We start from the raw sequence: 5,481 nt of genomic DNA on the forward strand, positions 1-5,481 counted from the left end.
AGACTCTTAGGCCTAGGTGCATGCCAAGGTCCTTAAAGCAGGCCGAGTGGGCCAGGAGCCAGCAGAGGGCGCATCAGGAACTCCAAGCCTCAGGAACTCCAAGCCAAGGAGGCTTCCTTCTACCTGCCTGCTGGAAGCAAACAACTCCGTTTCTGCCTGAGTTGCTTATTCACTGCCAGTGTTGTTACATGGTTTTAGCCAATAATCCACCCCTATGAGGCAGGAACATTCGGAGGTCAGAGACTTTGAAAACACACAGGGATCAAGTGTTTTGTGCTAAATGTGTTTACAGGAAAAGGAAAGCCTGGTGAGTCATCCTTTTATTTTCTAATGGAAACTACCAAGAATTTGTGTGTGCACTTTGCAACTCTATGCATTTAAATCAACCAAGCATTAAATGTTAATGTGGGTGAAATGAGAGCAGAGTACTGCTTACCAGGTAACTGTAATTGAGTGAATTCAAAGGTCTCCTGAGAAGGTGGGGAATTAGAAGGCATTTCTCCTCAGTTATTTTAATTTTTTATCCATGTGAGTAACAACAGGTACACTGCTCAGTATTCAGAAGGGAACAGAGGAAGAGAAAGATCACCCTTCTTAGTGATCCCGAATCACAGCAAACTCAGGCCCACGGCCATTAGATCACTTTGAGGGAAATATCCCGAGTACCTAGATTATGCGACATACATATTACTCAATATACTGCTTTGGAGAAAAATAGGTGCCATAGATTCATATTCTCCTTCCTGTTTGTGAGACAGAGACAAATAAACAAAAACACCTGGAACTCAGAGAGATTAAGTAGCTTACCCAAAGACACGTAGTGATGTGGCAGAGCCACTTGCTTTTTCTTAAGCCCTAACAACTTTAGCTACTGGTAGGATATGCTCTAGAAATAATACTGCATTTGGGAGCATACGTAGAGATCTAATATTCATTATGTATTATATCCATTGAGCATTTCCTAGCCAATATATAAAAAATGAAAAAGAAACTATGATCAAATATGGGAAAGGAGAATTCCCCTCCTTGAATTGTGAACGCTTCAAGAGTAAACTTGTTATTCTTATCTTTCATTCTCTTTATATTGGGAGTGGTGCAGAAATTATTGGAAAAGTATTACTTTCACAACTTTGCAGAAGGTCTCAATTTGATGTCACTAATAAAGTGGGTAAGCATCCTTCTTTGGATTCCTTTAAGTGATGTAAGTACTGAACAGAATGAAATCTATTGCTACATATTGAGAAATCTTCCCCTTGGTCGCTACTCTTTCTTTACTTAGTATTCCTTAACATAAGTTGAAATCCTGCTACTTTACTTTGATTCAATCCACCCTTTCTATGTTGCCGATAAGACAAGACTTGCCAAGTGACATCATTTTTCTGAGTCAGAAATGTACAGTAGTTAAGCACAAAGTTTCATTGTAGCCCTCCTGGGTTTGACTCTAAGCTCAACTACGTACAGTCAATTAAATATCTTTGAGCAAGTTGCTTAACTTCTCTGGACCTTAGTTTCCTTATCAGTCCAGTGAGGATAATAATAGTATATCCCATCTGGGGTTTCTATGTGGATGAGAAGAGTTAGTGACAACTGCATATGCGTAGATGAGTATTGTGTCCATAGTACTGCCAACATATTTTTTGTTATTTTCATAATTATTATCATCTAAAGATCCTCCCCAAATGGCTAGCCTATAATAGCTTTTTTGGTTTTTAACCTATTCTAAACCCAGTATCCAATATGTGCTTCAAGGGGCGCTCAAAATGAAGGTCTTACAGATATTCTAGAACATACTTACAAATAATTCCTTTTGGAGCAATTCTTTTACAGCAGGGCTTATAAATTGGCTAGGAAATGCTCAACAGACATAGTATGTAGTGAATATTACATATCTATTACTGGAAGCTGCACAAACTGCCAATCGCCTGATCAAGGGTATGGCATCAGGATTAAAAAAACAGAGAAAGAGACGAACAAAATGACAAGACAAGATCTTAATGCATAAATGGGGGCCCTGGTGATCACAGCTCTTATCTGGCTGAGACACCGTCTCCTAGAGCTTGCTACGATTTATTGAACATCCAGCTTCTAGAAAGGGGCAGTATAGAGAACAGTGAAGTGGAGAGCACTGACGCAAGCTGGATCCTAGCAACAAGGAATGAAACATTCTAGCAAGAACAGCTCATAGATTAATGGGAAATTTGTTGCTTCCCATGGATTAATTTTTGCATCTATAGGAGCTTTATGAATGAGTCACACTGCCCTTAGCTGCACTATTGTCTTGTCATCCAAGATGTCACAGTGTCACAGATCATGGAGACCTCTGCTATAACCAGAGGTGTAGGAAGTTGTTCCTTTTGCACACACCAAAATGGCTAGCTCTTCAGGCAAGCCATTATGGGCTAATAGGTAGATTCATATTTTTAATACAAAAAGCCAATTTATAAATTTGCTGCTTGCTCATGGTGACCTTCATCAATCTATGTGTTCTCTCAAACATAGCATTATTTTCTGGGCATAGTTATGCCTGAAAGGCAAGTGAATCTGCCACCTAACTGAGTAAGTTACTTAATCTCTGCGAAGTCTAAGGTTTTTGTTTCAGCCTCATAAAACAGTAATGAGAATATAAATTTAAAATTTTTATTTTTTCAAAAGCAGGATATTAAGTATTAAGTAGGTATATTGGATAATGTAGGTCCTGGAGATACTGAACTCAAAGTGATTACAACTAAGTCTTTGCTGTGATTAAAGCAAATATGTATGTATATATTAAGGGACAAAAAGACCTATAAGCATGTAAAAACAGAATAAAGTGCTAATGAGTGGTGTGGAGAAATGGATAACAAATTATAATATCCTTTCTAGTAGCATATGTTGGCATGTATGAAAATTCTTGATGTTATATATGCCATATATACACTGTGAATGTTTTGACTGATATTAAAAAGTGAGAAACTATTTATTTGCTTGTTTGTTTGTTTATTTTCTTATTTATTTGATACGGGGGATTGAACTCTGGCCCTTGAAGTGGTGGAACCACTGAGCCAAACCCCTGGCCCCGAAACTCTCTTTTTATTACCGTACATTGATATTTTCTAAGGAATCTTCTTTTTGGAGCTCTCACAGGATGATGTGCTAGGAACAAGGGACAGAGGACTTCTGGAGGACAGTTGCTCTAGAAGGTCCCTATGTAGAAAGCAGACTAATTATGACCTAAGGATAAAGGCATCTTTCCATATTTTCATAGCTTCAGAATCTCTTTATTAGAAAAGACGATGAGAGTAATTATCGTCAGCAATGTATTCTTTGCTGCGGAATTATTCATACTTAACATTGGAGCTAAAATTATGAGTATTTTCTATGTAGAAACTAATTCTCACCTGGGGACTCCCTAGCGGAAGCATCAGTGGTTCAAAATTTCCTATATTTTTACCCTTTAGGACTTTCTCCAAAGAAGTTTAGATGCCCTTGGGCTTTCTTAGTTCTTATAGCATAAGACCACAGTGCTGCTAAAAGACTGTGGTTACTGAAAGCAATTTCTGGGATATCTGAGGTATTTAACAGAAACTTCAGGAAACTCAGTGGCTTCTGCTCAGTACATGCTATCTTATTTGGGAAGACGTTTTTCTTCTGGCAGAGCCCCACATAATACAATTAAATTTATTCTTCAAGAACTGTCAGAGAGGTGCCAAAAGGACTCATAGGCTCAGTTTTGGCCATAAACTGTCTAGTTCTAGTTTTTCCAGGGTTCAAGTAGTCCATGATTACACAGTCGACCCCCAACTGACCCTTCCTCTCAGTATTCTTGTGGTGATATCACCCTTTCCTGGCCATGATTCTTTTCCAGCTGAAGAGCTCCAAATGTGGAAATCCAGTGTAGAAGTTGGACACAGAGAATGTATGTGAATGAAGATCTATTTTCTATATTTTCCTTGTCAAATGGCTTTGTCTGAATTTCAAATTATGTTAATTTGCTTATTCTGGCAGAATTTCTTGTTTCTTTTGTTGATTGATTCTTGATATTAGATCATAGTTTGTATAAGTATTCTTTTTAATTATTTTCAAAGATTTCTTTGTTTTTAAGGAATATTCTGGGCTTTCCCTCTAAATTTATGATCCTTGTCAACATTAACCAGAACTTGGATCTCTGATCAGGCCTCCCATGAAGTGCATTCTCCCTGGATTTACTCTTTTAATGTGCTTTATGAAAGAGCACACTGGGCCTTTAGATTTAACACTAACTCTAAACCTATGTCCATGTAATGCTTACTAGGAGTATAGTTCAACAGGTGAATTATGAAATTGTGTATTTTATAGAGATTAAATTTCTCTTTTGTAGAGGAAGCATGTTAAAACCCTTTTGAATTTCTTTAAGTTTCAGCAACATGAGAATGAGATATCCCTACCAGCAGGCTGCCTTCTCAAATTTAACGTTGTTTTTGTAATTGCTTTTTATGTGGGCTTTCAGAAACGCAAGTGAGATGAGAAAGACTAAACAGTCATCATTTGTTCTTTTCCAGGATCTGATTACACGATAGTTGCTTAGGTATTGTTCAATGTACTGGATGTACTCTTTTGTATAAACGCATTTCAAAATATCTGTAGATACCTAGATATATCTTGGGTTAGACATTTTTACTGGCCCCAGAAAATGCGTGTATGTACTCATTTTCTCACAAAAATGCACTGGCCAAACATGTTGTGATAAACATATGAGTAGTCAAATGAACATTTTACCAACTGCCTTGCACCCAAGGTAAAAAAAAAAAAAAAAAAAAAGAGTTAACTGGACCCTGAGGAGATGCAGCATGTATATTAGTGTATGTCTACTGTGATACTGGTTGCTTCTTTTTAGTGATTTTCCTAGTAACTTCATTGAATTTTTATAACCTACCTCTTCCATCTTCAGATCTGTCAATTCATTCCATTCAAAACTGTCATTTGGCATTAACTACTAAGTTCCTCCTGTGATGCTGCAGGAAGGATACAGTGTTTGACTTGGGACTCAACATTGCTATCTTGCTAGGCCATTCTAACGAGCGGTATTGAGAACTCCACAAATGAAAGACAGAGCTCCCAGGGGATTTCCTTTCTCCTTGTTTTCTAGAAAGGGTGCAATGAAGATAAGATAAACCAGAAATTCCTGTGAGAGGTACTGCTGGCTTTTCCCTTTGTGGGAAAGTGCTTCTGAAAGTCAGGCCTTAAAAGAGAGCCAGTGCCTACATCTGTTCCTGGTTATTCTCCCTGAATTTCAACCCTAGCAGCCACATGCCCTGTAGCTTGTTTGCACTCAGGAAAAAAAAAAAAAAAATGCTCCTTTCTTTAAAACGCTTAACCTGCAAACTATAGCTACAAAATTGCTGGTAGGTGGGTACTTTCAAAGTGCAAGCAAATAGCTTAGAAATAGCTTTTGGTAACCTAACCTTTTTTCTTAAATAGGTTACAAATGAAATATCCAAGAAGCCACTTTTAAATTATTTGAAC

General features: G+C 37.7%; 1 long non-coding RNA gene across 1 annotated transcript; it reads left to right on the top strand.

Annotated features, from left to right (window-relative positions):
• Positions 1-2,347: 2,347 nt before the first annotated feature.
• On the top strand, positions 2,348-3,896 carry LOC104866888. The gene is made up of 3 exons (XR_781597.1): positions 2,348-2,406; positions 2,500-2,556; positions 3,845-3,896. It is a non-coding gene; the product is annotated as an uncharacterized LOC104866888 (long non-coding RNA).
• Positions 3,897-5,481: the final 1,585 nt, after the last annotated feature.

The sequence above is a fragment of the Fukomys damarensis genome, unplaced genomic scaffold, assembly GCF_012274545.1.
Source record: "Fukomys damarensis isolate Sample0158 unplaced genomic scaffold, DMR_v1.0_HiC HiC_scaffold_14, whole genome shotgun sequence".
NCBI classification, from domain to species: Eukaryota; Metazoa; Chordata; class Mammalia; order Rodentia; family Bathyergidae; genus Fukomys; species Fukomys damarensis.